The 15400-nt window shown below is 38.4% G+C and overlaps 1 pseudogene; it reads left to right on the top strand.

Moving 5' to 3' along the window:
- Positions 1-316: 316 nt before the first annotated feature.
- LOC145819183 (uncharacterized) lies at positions 317-9737 on the top strand (annotated as a pseudogene).
- Positions 9738-15400: the final 5663 nt, after the last annotated feature.

The raw sequence follows: 15400 nt of genomic DNA, 5'->3' as shown, positions 1-15400 counted from the left end.
TCTTCACCAGGTATTGGGTAAAAAAAAGGTTAGTAAAACAGATAAACACATCCTAGTGGGCTAAACCCCACAAATCAAATTTGCCTCCAATTAAAGAAAGAAATTTGTATTAAAATAGACATACTATTTGCTTACTTTACAGGCACATGAAACATGAAAGAGAGGTCTTAACTTTTGTGAGGATAGGCCTTTCCAGTCCACTCTCTTCACTAGCCATAGAACCTTTTTTTTGTTTTTCTTGTTTTCTCACATACAAGTAGGTCTTTTAACAAGCAAGAGGAACTCTGCATTATTGAAACAACCAAGGAGAGAAGGAATGGCAAAAACAATTCTCTATCGCACTGCTGGACCTTTGCAAGAGATTGCTTCTGCTTGGAATGTGAAGAAGGATCTCAAAAAGCTTCAAGCTACACTATCTACAATCAAGTATGTGCTATTGGATGCAGAGGAGCAGCAAGAGAAAAACAATGAAGTTAAAGACTGGATTCGAAAGGGTAAACATGCATTTTGTGATGTTGAAGATGTGATAGATGATTTTGCTACTAAAGCCTTGAGGAGGAAACTAAGAAAGAAAGACAAGAGCATGGTCAAAGAGGTAAGTGACTTCTTAACTACTCCTAAAAACAAGGTGAGAATACATTGTGAATCTTACAAATTAGACATGATTGTGGTTGTACATGTTAGAGTCCTAGTCCTATTAGATGAGTGATTGTATTAGAGTCTTTTTTGGTTTAGGAGTTAAGGCTATATAATCTACGGTTTGGTTGTAATCATATATACAATTGAATATACAGAGATATAGAAAACTTACATGGTATCAGAGCTTGGTTTCGAAACCCTAGCAGCCATTGTTAAAGCTTTTCTGTTTCGTTGAACTCTCTGGTTCAACCTTGTGAATACGCATGACCCATCCTATTCGAGATTGGGTTCGGTCCATCTAGTTCGTCCGATCTCTGTTCAAGTCAATCGTGGTTGATTGCGGTTCTGATCTCTCTCTCGAGTCAACCCATCTGGTTCGTCCAAGGTCTCTCCATCTCTTCTTTAGATTCGTTGTCTCGCCATCGCGATCCTGGTTGATTGCGATCCTGGTTGATCACCTCCTTTGGTATGATGGTCGTCCGAGATTGTGTTCGGATCATCTTCCTCTTTGGTTGATCGTGGTTGATCGCGATCGTGGTTCATCTGGTTCACCTCCTTACAGTCGCTGGTCCAGATACGTCTCTTGGACCACTCTAGTTAATTTCTCTGTTTGACCCCTCTCCTTACAGTCGCTAATTTAGTCTATGTTTCACCACTCTGGTTAATTTGTTTTATAAAACCTTGCTTTATTACAATGTCAGAAGATAAAATCCAAGCTATTAAATGCAAACTTACAAGTGACAACTATGCTTATTGGTCCAGTGTTATGAGAAATTTTCTTCTCGGTCGAAAAAAATGGGGATATGTTTCTTGTTCTATTCCTTGTCCATCGGATCCCAAACAAGAAGAATATATGCTTTCGTGTGACACTTGGGATTGTGATAATGCTCAAGTTTTGACCTGGTTCCATAACTTCGTGGATGACTGTATCGGGATGATATTCTCTAAATATAGCACTGCCAAAGAGGTGTGGGATTACTTGCAAAGTGTTTATCAACAGTCGAACTTTGCCAAACCGTATGAGTTGGAAACAGCTATTCAAGGAGCTCGTCAGTGGGATCTGTCCATTCAAGATTTCTACATTAAGATGACAGGCCTTTGGGATCAGTTGGCTCTCATGGAACCATCTAGCCTCAAGGCACTAGACGCTTATGTTGAGTTTCGAGAGGAAGGTCGTTTAGTGCAGTTCTTAACGGCTCTCTTTCCTCAGTATGAGGCTATCCATGGTGGCATTCTTCATCGATCTCTTCTCCCCTCTGTGGATACTATTGTTCGTGAGCTCCTCTCCGAGGAAACCCATCTTAAGACAGCCAGCCAGACTCTGTCTCCATCTGTCTTGTTGGCTCCTACTCCATCTCCTCTGCTATCGAACCCCCCACCTTATCAGCCTCAGACCAATGCAAAGCCCAAGAAGGGGCCACTAGCCTCTAATGAGTGTGCTTTCCACCATCAAAAGGGCCATTGGAAGTACAACTATCCCAAGAAGGGCCGTCAGTCTGCTCAGTCTTCTCAGTCGTCTCAGCCACAGTCCCGAGGTCCTACTCCGAATACTTTTCGCCCTCTTGCTGCTTATACTACCTCTACCCTGGTTTCTGATCCTGAATTAGCTTCCTTGAGTGCTCAAATTGCTCAGCTTTAACATCTCTGGTCCACCTCTTAGTCATCTTCATCTGCCTCTCCTCTCACTTCTCCTCATTCAAGTTTTCTTAGGTCCTCTTCAGGTAGTCTTTCCTTTGTCTGGCTTTTTGATTCTGGTGCCTCTCATCATATGACTCATCTCCTTACTCCAAAACTGTATCCTCCATCCCTTTCATATTACTATAAATACTGCTAATGGGCCTGGTATGTCTGTCCTATCTATTGGGTCTTTTTTACCCTCTGCTATGTCTGTTATTACTATTCCCTCTGTTCTTTATGTTCCTCAACTGTCTGTTAGCTTGCTTTCTATCAATCAGCTTGATGTTTCTAGTTTTGATATTATTTTTTCTTCTTCTGTCTGTTGTGTGCAGGATCGGGTATCCAAGAAGTAGATTGGGACCGGCCGTAGAGTTGGAGATCTCTATGTAGTGGAAAGCCTGTATCTTCCTCAGTCCACCTCCCCCGTTGCACTTTCACCTTTTCAGTTAGATTCCCAGTCGAGTCAGTTTTATTTATGGCATTCTCACTTAGGTCATTTGTCTCTTAACCGCTTGCGGTCTTTAGCTCAGTCAGGGTTGTTAGGTAAAGTTTCTCCTAGTCAAATTAATGAGTGTCGAGGGTGTAAACTTGCTAAAATGACAGCTTTACCCTTTAATCATAGTACTTTTATTTCTGCTTCCCCTTTTTCTCTTGTACATACTGATGTCTGGGGACCTTCTCATGTTCTCACTAAAGGGGGTTCTGCTTATTATGTGCCCTTTGTTGATGATTGTACTCACTATACCTGGGTTTATCTTATGGCTCATAAATCTGACTTCTGCTAGATATATCGTACATTTTCAGTCTATGATCACTACACAGTTTGGGGCCATAATTAACATACTCAGGTCTGACTTGGGTGGGGAATACTTTAAAACTGAATTCTGTGAGTATTTGGCCAAATTGGGCACCATTCACCAAACCTCTTGTACTGATACACCTGCCCAAAATAGTCATGCTGAGCATAAACACCGTTATCTACTTGAGACAGCTCGATCTCTTCTTCTCTCTACCTCTGTTCTGACACTATTCTGGGGTGAGGCAGTTCTTACTGCTGCTTTCCTCCTTAATCGCATGCCGACTCTGTTACTCTCCAGTCGATCCCCTTATGAGGCTCTGTATTCCCAACCTCCCAATTATTCCCTCCTGCGTATCTTTGGGTCTGCTTGTTTTGTTCTCCTTCCTTGTAAAGATAGAACCAAACTCAGTGCCCTGTCTGTCTTGTGTGTCTTTTTGGGTTACAGTCTTACTCAGAAAGGCTACTGCTGTTACGATCCTGTCTCTCGTCGCCTTTATGTCTCCCGTCATGTTGCCTTTCTCGAACGTCTGTCTTACTTTCAGCTTCCCCCTCTCACTGCTCCAGTTTCCAAAGAGGACTTGGTTCACATTGACCCTTCTGAGGTCTCGTCTGATGAATACATCTCCACTGTTCCTCCTAAGCTTGTTCCATCCTTTCCTCTTCCTTCACCTCTAGTTGCTTCTCCTCCTTCGGCTTCTTCTCCTCCTCCGTTATTAGTTTATTCTCATCGCAAGGCTCCTCCTCTACCAATTGTCTCTACCCCTACTGCTACTCCTCCTCCTGCTTCTGACGACACCGATCCTGCTAAACACCGATATCCTACTCGAGCGCGTCATCCTCCAAACGGGTTGGGTTGGACTAATACGCGTATTTCTACTTCCTATCGTACTTTTTTGTCTGTTATTCACTCTTTTTCAAAACCCCAGCCTTACAAGGAGGCATGTTAAGATCCTCATTGGGTTCAAGTTATGGAGAATGAGTTGTCTGCTCTACAGAAAACTAGTACTTGGGAGTTGGTTCCTTTGCCTGCTGGTAAGAACTTGGTTGGTTGCAAATGGGTCTACAAAGTCAAGACTCATTCTAATGGGTCTCTTGAGCGCTACAAAGCTCGTCTGGTTGCCAATGGTTTCTCTCAAGAGTATGGTATTGATTATGAGGAGACATTTGCTCATGTTGCCAAGATGACTATTGTCCATACTTTGATCTCTGTCGCTGCTATTCGGTCTTGGCCTCTTTATCAGATGAATGTTAAGAATGATTTTCTTAATGGTCATCTCACTGAAGAGATTTACATGCGCCCTCCCCCTAGCCTTCACCATTCCTCTGGCCAGGTTTGTTGTCTTCGGTGTGTTCTGTATGGTCTGAAGCAGTCTCTTCGTGCTTGGTATGATCGCTTTCAGACTGCTGTTACCGAGCTTGGGTTTCATTCTTCTGCTTCTGACTCTGCTTTATTTCTGAGACATACATCGGCTGGTTTTGTTGCTCTCTTACTCTATGTAGATGATATGATCATCACTGGCTCTGACTCTTCTACTATCTCTGAGGTCAAGCAGCATCTCTTCTGCACCTTCGAAATGAAAGATCTGGGTCCATTACGATATTTTCTTGGTATTGAGGTTGCTTCTTCTCCAAAGGGCTATTTTCTATCTCAGACTAAGTATGCTAATAAAGTCATTCATCGTGCTGGCCTTACTGATACTAAGGTTTCTGATACACCTATTGAGATTAATATGAAGCTTAACTCTATTGATGGTGTCCCTCTAGATGATTCCACTTTATATCGCGAGCTTGTGGGTTGTTTAGTTTATATGACTGTCACTCGCCCTGATCTTGCTTATGCTATTCATGTGGTTTGTCAGTTCGTTTTTGCTCCTCGCTCTACCCATTGGGCTACTTTGGTTCGCATTCTTTGCTATCTCAGGGGTACCATCTTTTAGGGCTTACTGTTGTCCTCTACTTTCTCTTTGGACTTGGTGGCCTATGTTGACTCTGATTGGGCTAGTGATGTTACTGATCGCAATTCTACATCTAGTTTCTATATGTTTCTTGGTGATTCCTTGATCTCTTGGAAAAGCAAGAAATAATCAGTCGTTGCTCGTTCTACTGCTGAAGCTGAGTATCGTGCTATGGCTCATACCACTGCTGAAGTTGTTTGGCTTCGTTGTCTCCTGTCTGATTTGGGTGTCTCTCAGTCTTCTCTGACCTCTCTCTATTGTGACAACCGCAGTATTGTTCAGATTGCCCACAACATTGTCTTCCATGAGCAGACGAAACACATTGAGATTGATTGTCACTTCGTTCGCCAGCATCTGCAGTCGGCCTCTATCTCGCTTCCTTTCATCTCTTCGGCTTTTCAACTTGCGGACTTATTCACCAAGTCCCACACTACTGCTCGGTTTCAGTTTCTTCTTAGAAAACTCTCAGTGTTTTCTGCTAAAACACCTTGAGTTTGAGTGAGGGTGTGAGAATACATTGTGAATCTTACAAATTAGGCATGATTGTGGTTGTACATGTTAGAGTCCTAGTCCTATTAGATAAGTGATTGTATTAGAGTCCTTTTGGGTTTAGGAGTTAGGGCTATGTAATCTAAGGTCTGATTGTAATCAAATATACAATTGAATATACAGAGATACAGAAAACTTACAACCTCTAGTTTTAAGATGAGTCACAAAATCAAAGCACTTAGACATGAATTAGATGAGATTGCATCTGATAAGAACAAGTTCCATTTCAAAGACTGTGTTGACAGAAGGCCATCAGAGTATAGAAGGAGAGAGCAGACTCACTTATTTGTTTGAACATCTAGGATTATCGGCAGAGATGATGACAAGAAAGCGATCTTAGAAATGGTGATGGATGGAGGAGCTCAGGAGGATATATCCATTGTCTCCATTGTTGGGATGGGGGGACTAGGTAAGACGACACTTGCTCAATTGGTGTTACATGATGAGAAGGTTTTAACAAGTTTTGAGTTAAGAGTGTGGATATGTGTTTCCAATGTCTTCAATTTGAAACTCATCATAAAGCAAATAATAAAATCCGCCAACGGTGAATATGCAAACTTAGAGATGGATTAATTGCAACAAAATCTTCAAAGCTGTTTGGATGAGAAGAGATTCATACTTGTCTTAGACGATGTGTGGAGTGAAAATCGCGAGGAGTGGATTGAGTTGAAAGACTTGTTAATGGGTGGTGAAAAGAGAAGCAAAATTATAGTGACTACGCGAAGTGAAAAGGTTGCATTGATTATGGGAGCCACTTTTTCATACCACTTGACAGGTTTGCCAGAAGATAATTCTTGGTCATTGTTTAAGCAGTTGGCCTTTGAAAGAAGACAATTGGAGGAAAACCCAAGCCTAGTAACAATTGGGAAGGAAATCTTGAAAAACTATGGAGGAGTGCCTCTAGCCATAAGGACAATCGGAAGCCTCTTGTACCTAAAAGACACAGAAATTGAGTGGTTGATTTTGAAAGAAAAGCTTTGGGAAATAGCTCAAGATGAAAACCACATTTTACCAATGTTGAAGGTTAGTTATGACTACCTGCCTTCCCATTTAAAGCCACAGAAATTGAGTGGTTGATTGTGAAAGAAAAGCTTTGGGAAATAGCTCAAGATGAAAACCACATTTTACCAATGTTGAAGGTTAGTTATGACTACCTGCCTTCCCATTTAAAGCCATGTTTTGCCTATTGCTCCCTTTTTGCCCAAAAGCTGCCACATAGAGAATAAGACATTCATTAAATTGTGGATGGCTCAAGGGTTCATTCACTCATCAGGCAAAGACCATGATGTAGAGGATATTGCTGATGAATATTTCAAGGAATTGTTGTTCGGGTTCTTCTTTCAAGATGTAGGTGAAGATGAAAATGGGTATAAAAGTTTCAAAATGCATGATCTTATCCATGATCTTGCACGATTAGTGGCAGGGATAGATTGCTTTATTGTGAATACTAATGTAGAAAATATGTCTGAAAGAACATATTGCATGGCGTTTGATTCCATTTCATGTTTGTCACGAGAAGTTTCAACATTCATGATCAATGGAAGGAAGATTCGCACATTAATTTTGTGTGGTCCAGAACAGAGAAAAGCTCATGATACACTAATTTCAAGTTTTATATGCTTGCGTACATTGGATTTGCAAGGTTTAGGAATTGAGAATCTTCCCAAATCTATTGGCAAACTTAAGCATCTAAGATATCTAGATCTCTCATGGAATATCAATATGGCTGCACTTCCCAAATCTATCTGCAAGCTACAGAACTTGCAGACACTTAAACTCTCATACTGTCTTGATTTTAGAAGATTGCCAGTTGATATAAGAAAGTTGGTGAGCCTTAGACATCTTGAAATTGAGGGGTGTAACGACCTAAGTTACATGCCATTTGGACTAGGAGAATTGACATGTCTTCAAACCTTACCAATTTTCATTGTGGGTAAGGATAGCTCCATCTCTAAAGCTATTGGTGGAATTGGTGAGTTAAATAACTTAAACCGCCTTAGAGGGGGTCTCCAAATTAAGCATCTTGAAAATGCGAGAAATGGAACATCTAGATTGAAGGAACTGAAGGGAGCAAACTTAAAGGAAAAAAAGTTTATTCAAAAACTGACACTAGAATGGACAGGAGATAAAGATGGTGTTGATTATGTTGATGCGAATAGTAGAGTGTTGGAAGACCTCTAGCCACACCCAAATCTGAAAGAGTTGAATGTAGAAGGATATGGAGGCATCACGTTTCCAAGTTGGATGATGATTAAAATGGTTTCATGGCTTCCAAACTTAGTTCGCATCACCATACAAAATTGTAGAAGATACCAACATCTTCCATGGTTTGGTGATCTCCCTTTCGGAAGTTTTTCAAACTCCAATCTCTAAGTGCACTTGAGTACATCGACAACAACTACATTGGGTCTTCTTATGTTGCTAACACTGCTAGTGACACTGCTGTTGATACTCCATCTTCTTCAAGGAGTAAACTTATGAATGCTGCAACAAGAGGGTCTTTCTTTCCAACTCTCAAAAAACTTTTACTTGATGGTTTGCCTCTTCTGAAGGAATGGTTGAGAAAAGTAGTTATGGCTAATGATCATGGGGAAATAGCACCAGCTCCACAACAATCATCTTCATTGTCTTTTCCTTGCCTAACTAGCTTGGAAATCGACCATTGCTCTAGCCTGGTATCAATGCCATTACTTTTATCTCTGGAATAATTGACCACGAGACATGTAAGTGAGAAGCTCTTACAGTCTATGACAGTGCAAACAGAACTTGACAGACAAATAACAGAAACAACCACTTCAGGTCCATCCTATTCCCTCTGCACACTTCAGACCCTGCATATCTGGTTCTATGAAGATCTAGTATCTTCATTAGAACTGGGCTTGAGAAACCTCACTTTACTAAGGGATTTGCATATTATTGACTGTCATAAGCTAGTACAATTACCAGAAGAAGGATTAAGGTGCTTAGTTTCTCTTCAGTCTCTTCAGATCAATTCTTGTAGCTACCTAACTTCTCTGTCTTGAGGGTTCCAACACCTTTCTACCCTCCAGAAGCTAGAAGTATTGCAATATGGAGCATTTGATTGGTCAAACGAGGACGATGGCTTGCTAGGTCTTGTGAATCTTCAGTCTTTGTATATTTCAATGCTTCCAAAGTTGACTTGTCTTCCTCATGGGCTTCAATACCTGACTACATTACAAGTTCTCTCTATTTCATTCTGTGATGGTTTGGTGACTTTACCAGGGTGGATAGGGAACCTCGTATCACTTACAAAGCTTTATATCTGTCATTGCCATAAATTGGAGTCTCTTCCTAACTCTCTGCATTGTCTCTCAATGTTAAAACAAGTGGACATTATTCATTGTGAATTCTTATCACAAAGATGCCAAAGGAAAGGTGGCACAGAACGCCCTAAGATAGCTCACATCCCAATGATTTACATAATTTGCTAAAGGATGAAAATGAAACCATAAAAATAGGGAGTGGTAGAGTCCCAACTAACTTCTGCCTACCCAGGTTTGTAGTTCTCTACTTCTCTTCCAGTTCTCTTTCATAAGTAATTATGCCAAAAATTTCATATAATCTTCTCTTCCTTTTTTATTATTATTATTTTTATTTTTTGGGATGAGTTCTCAACTATTGAGCTTTCTCATTTGTAGCTAAAACCTGAGGAGCACTTCTTAGAGGAAGAAATGAAGTGTTTAAGATATGTTGCTATTTCAATTTTCAGGTGATTGGTGTTTCTGCAAATTATGATTTACAAAGTATATTATCATAATAACCTCTCTCTCTACACATTAAAAATCAGAAATCCAAAAAATGAGGGTTCTGTAATGTTTATGTTTCACTGATTTTGTTGTTTTTCAAAAATTTGAAAACCAACAAATACTCGTTTGACAGCTGTTTAAACTTTCAAAATTTACAAAATTTTAAAAGTATATATATATTTTTACTAGTTATGAAAACAAGTTTTTATTCCCTTCCCACTTCTGCCCCGTCTTGCCACCATCCCCCGTTGGCCACCACCTTGTAACTCATCAAACACGTTTTCTTGTTTTTGTTTTTTTATATCTTGAAAGCTTGTGTGTCAAATATGTAAACATAAAGGTGATTCCTTATTTTTTGTAAACAAGAAACAAAAACTGTAAACATTACCTAACACTAATGCTCTATTTTGTTTCTCATTCCTCTTTGGTAATGGATACAAAGAACAAGAACTTGGTAATGGTTTTAATATTTAGTATCAGCAATTAAGCCATTCCCATCTTTAACTGCTATTAGGCCAAATTAATTCTACATGTGAATACCAAAAAGAATGAAAAGAATTATTTGGCTTACCTGTGAATGAGGTAGAGGTCATGTATATATAATAGATTCATGATACAATTTAGGAAACGATATAAATAAGAAAACAATACTAATTAATGATTGACACAATCACAGATTATATATATAATACAAAAAATAAAAAGATTCTATGTACTCTACTTTCTATATTCAACACTCCCCCTCAAGTTGGTATGAAGATATTCAAGAATCGCAGCTTGCCAATGGATGACTGGAAGAAGCCGGAAAAAACTCAACGGCTAGTCCAAATAAATGCTACCGAACAAATCTAGTAGTCCACTAAATAAAAAAGACCAAAAAAGTGCTTAATACATCAGCACTATACCCTAGAAAGGAAAAAACAGGGACTGAACTATCCTAGAAGAGTTGCCAAAGTTCTAAAAAGTGGTTGCGGTTGCGGTTGCGGTTGCGGTTGCGGGGTGTAAAGGCCGTAGCGTAACGATTATGGTAATCAGAACCATGAATTTTTTTATTTTTCGCACAATTTGAAAAAAACTTACTGATACGCATATTTTTTTTTCCATGATCATATTTATTGGGTTTAAAATAAATATTGATCAATTTTTATAAATTTTTAAGTATGATCCAATATATTTCATATTTTTAAATCACTATAAACTGAGTTTTTTACATTTTATTTTAATAATTAATGACTTTATATTATACAAAAAATCAATCACTAACTATTATATATAAGATAAACAATGACAAAAGTAAGAGAATAAATAAGAGCCTAAACAAATATATATATATATATATACATATTTTAACCAAGCCAAATAGATAATGACCACACTTATTATTATTATTATTATTATTATTATTTTCAAACAATATATAGATGGACACACACAAACAAAATGGTTGAGCGATAGCAACTTAATAGAATAACATAGGTCTTACAGCTTCAACAAATCAATAACATGTTTTTCATCTTCCCTCTTTTCTCTCTCTATCTCTTGCTCCTCCATCTTCTCTCTTTATCTTCCCTCTTCTTCTATCCATCTTCCCTTATTTTCAGCTTTTTTTTGTGTGTTTTTTCGAAAGAAGCAGTTTGGAACAGTTACATAACGGTGCGTAATAGGCCGTTACAGTTGTTACGGCACCATTACGACTGCTATGGTAGCCGCTACGGTTGACACACCTATAAATCTCAATCACACTGCAAAAACGGCCGTAACGGGTGGCGGTAACCATCACAACCGTTACATAATGGTGTTACGTAACGGTTGCGGCCGCTTTTTAAAACCTTGAGAGCTGCTTACCAGAAAAGACCCTGGTCGGCAGCTAACAAGACCCTGGTGGAGCTAATATCGGGAGACAGTTTATGGTCGTGCTGGACCGTTGTAGACACTGATCGGAACTAATGTTGGGACAGTTTAAGGACATGCTAGACCGTTGTAAGAATTGACCGGAATCAATGTCGGGACAATTTACGAGGGGTCATGCTGGACCGTTGTAGAGACTAACCAGAATCAATATCGAGAAAGTTTAAAGGGGTCATGTCGGACATATGCAGAGAACTGGATGCTAAATCAGCAAGCGTGACACACACATAACTTATGACGTGGTGCTGAACAATGATGGCAATAGATGACTAAGTGCGCCAAGGGACAGCTTATTAGAAAGTGCACCAAGGGACCGCTTTGGTGGTGCATCAAGGGGGCGACTTGGGTTGTGCGATAGAATGGGTGACATGGGTTGTGCGCCAGACGGGCAGCTTAGGTGGTTCACATGGTATATCACCATACTCACCATGATATAGGTATAATACCCCCCTCAAACTCAAATAAGTTTGAAGATAGAAACTTATTTGAGGTTGAAATAAAGAGAAAGACAAAGACAAAGTGGAACAGAATCACACACACAAAAAAATGGATTGCGAGTAAAAAAAAAATATGATAGAGATATTTGAGATAGGAATAAACTAGTGGATAGAGGAAGAGATCACCATGAAGTGATACTGAAAGAAAATATGGCAGTGGAATAGATTGAGGTCCGACGGGTGGCCAAGGTAAGGTTGTCGCTTACCGATGAAGCAAGATTACTAGGTACTTAACCTAGCTCTAATACTAAACAAAATGAAAATAATTATTTGGCTTACCCATGAACAGTGTTATTAAAGACATGCCTAGGCATGCGCCTAGGCCCAAGTCCCATCCAGGCCCAAGGTTTGTATCTTGTAGTGCTTCAGGCCAGGTGGCTTCAATAAGGCAATCCTAGGCCCAAGTCCCTACAAGGCCCAAGGTTTGCGCCTTGTAGTGTTCCAGGCTAGGCAACTTCGATAAGGCACACGACTGGTCCAAGGAACAGTAAGGCCCAAGTCTTGAGGGCTTTTTTTATTGTTGCTTCAATTGGTTTTGTTTAAATTCTTACCATTGATTTAAGATGATGTAGCTACAAAAGATCCCTACTCTTATTATAAATGCCAATACATTGGACATTCAATCATAAATCAATGATAAAAGAAAATTAGCCCTAATTCCTAATCTTCGAAGAACACTTTACTATACTGCATGCCTTTATTATCTAATCCAACAAATCCAAAAATTCTTCTTCACGTTGTTGTCATTTTTTTTTCTTCTCTTCTTACGTTTCTCTCTCATTATGTTCTCTTCTCTTCTTCTTGTCTACGTTATTGTCTTCTCTACGTTGCTATCTTCTTCTTCACATGGTTGTGATGATGTTGCCTTCTTCTTCTTCCATCTTCTTATGCTTATTCTCCAATCTTCTTTTCTTTCTCATCATTCTTTAGACTGATCTATTTCCCCCCACCCCTTCTTATTCTTCTTCTCCCCTCTCATGTTATTCATGTTTTATGTTAAAATTTAAAATATTGTTCATTTGTCTATGCTAAAATAGTAGTATTTGTTAGTATATGTATTTTTAAATGTTTAAGATTTCATTTTACTTATGTTGAACCCTAAATTATTTAGTTTTATTAAATTATATATTTTTTTACGTACATGGTGCGCCTCACTTCGGTGAAGCTTGTGCCTTGCCTTGCGCCTTGAGCCTAGGCCCTAGGAGACCGTGGAGCCTTGGTGCGCTTATCGCCTTTAATAACATTGCCCATGAATGAGGTAGATGCCATATATATATAATAGATTCATAATATAATTTAGGAAACGCTATAAATAAGGAAACAATAACAATCAGTGATTGACACAATCATAAATTATATACATAATACTAAAAATAAAATAAAAAATTATATACTCTAACTTCTATATTCAACATGACATTTGCTAAATTAAACCATGAATCAGAGTTGAATGAAAGTCAATACTTGTTTATCAAAGTTAGCCCTCTTGTATTAAGTCCTCATGTCACACATCAAAACTATTTATTAAAGTTAAATCCAATTTACAACTTATGAACAAGACAAGAGCAACCATAGTAAATTTATTTATTTATTTATTAAATTTAATTTTTTTTTGTGTATTTCATTTGATGCAATCCCCATAATTTGTTTTCTATCTCTTTTGCCTTTGTGGTTGAAAGTGATTACTAGTGACTGGTCTTGAGAGTAAATGATGATCAACTTTGGAGATAGCTTGTGTGCTTTCCTGTAATTAACCTATGTGATCATTGAAGTCGTGTTTTATGGAAGGATTTATGGATGAAAAGAGGGGGAGGGGGGGGGGGAATAATAAATTAAGTGAATAAATATAAGTTTTTTTTTCTTCACTTTTTCCTTTTTTGTCTACAAATCTCCACTTAAATTCTTGGTCCAAACACAGCTAAAGGAACTCAAAATCTTTTTATGTTCATTTTCAATGGACAAAACTATGTTGAATTTTAATAGTTTTTTGGTAAATTAGGTGTTTACCTAGGTTCGAATTTAAACAGACTAATACCAAGTTCTTTTTTCTTGTTACATTGCTGCTATATAGCTTCATACACACACACACACACACACACACACACACACTTAACTCTTTACAGATGGAATTTGGAAATTTGAAGGAAGTTTTCCTGTCTAACTTGAATTTTAAGTACTATAGCCCTTTGTATTTTGCAAATTTAGAGAGAAAGAAAAAGAAAATAGATGGAATCACTCTCTGATCTCTGGTTGCCATGAAAAGGGGGGACGCTATAAGCACACAGTAAATTCTTAATTTTAAATGTTATTTTCAATTTTCTATTTCCTTGGTTTCCAATAACTTAGGAGATTTTTTTTTTAATTTTCTTATCCCTAGAATTTGTTTTCTATCTCTTTTGCCTTTGTGGTTGGAAGTGATTGCTAGTGGTTGGTCTTGGGAGTACACGATCAATATTGGACATAGCTTATTGTGCTTCCTTGCGGTAATTAACCTATGTAAGCAACTCAAATTCTCCTAATTTTAATTTTAAATTTCAAGGGACAAAACTATATTGAACAATATTAGTTTCTTTGTAAATAGGGTGTTGCCCTGGTGAGAATTTAATCAATCACCCTGCATACAGACTAAATATTAAGGTACTATTTAGTTCACTGAAATTGAGTGGAATGAAACATTCCATCAAAATTTTCATTCCTATGTTTGGTTAATTTAAAAAAATAATGAAAAATGTATTGTAAATAGAATCACCATTCACTATTATAAGAGAATAATCATTTTGTAAGCCTAAGGAAGGTGATGTAAGATTTATGAATTAACTATATATTCAATTGTGTCAATTTACAAAGAGTTCATCAGTTTATATAGCCCTATATCTATGACTGCAAAAGGAAATACTAGCTAATTCCTATTTACACAATCATGCCATATATACAATATATTCTCACACCCTCGCTCAAACTCAAGGTGTTTTAGCAGAAAACATTGAGAGATTACTAAGAAGAAATTGAAACCGAGATGTAGTGTGAGTCTTGGTAAAGAAGTCCGCTAGTTGCAAAGCCGAGGAGATGAAAGGAAGCGAGATAAAGCTAGACTGCATATGCTGTCGGACAAAATGACAATCAATCTCAATGTGTTTCGTCCTTTCATGAAAGACAGTATTGTGGGCAATCTAAATAGCACTACGGTTATCACAATAGAGAGAGGTCGGAGAAGACTAAGGTACTCCCAAATCCAAGAGAAGACAACGAAGCCAAACAAGCTCAGCAGTAGGATGAGCCATAGCACGGTACTCAACTTCGGCAGTAGAGGGAGCAACAATAGTTTGTTTCTTGCTTTTCCAAGAGGTCAAAGAATCGCCAAGAAACATACAGAAACTAGAGGTAGACTTGCGATCATTAACATCACCAGCCCAATCGGAATCAGCATAGGCCACCAAGTCTAAAGAGGAAGTAGAGGACAACAGTAAGCCCAGAAAGATGGTACCCCGGAGATAGCGAAGAATGCAAACCAAAGTAGCCCAATGGATAGAGCGATGAGCAGAAACAAACTTACTAACCACATGAATAGCATAAGCAAGATTAGGGCAAGTGACAGTCAAATACACTAAA

This window comes from Camellia sinensis, chromosome 2 (assembly GCF_055761805.1).
Source record: "Camellia sinensis isolate YWXY chromosome 2, ASM5576180v1, whole genome shotgun sequence".
In the NCBI taxonomy this organism is placed as follows: domain Eukaryota; kingdom Viridiplantae; phylum Streptophyta; class Magnoliopsida; order Ericales; family Theaceae; genus Camellia; species Camellia sinensis.
This window is presented reverse-complemented; position numbering and strand designations above follow the sequence as displayed.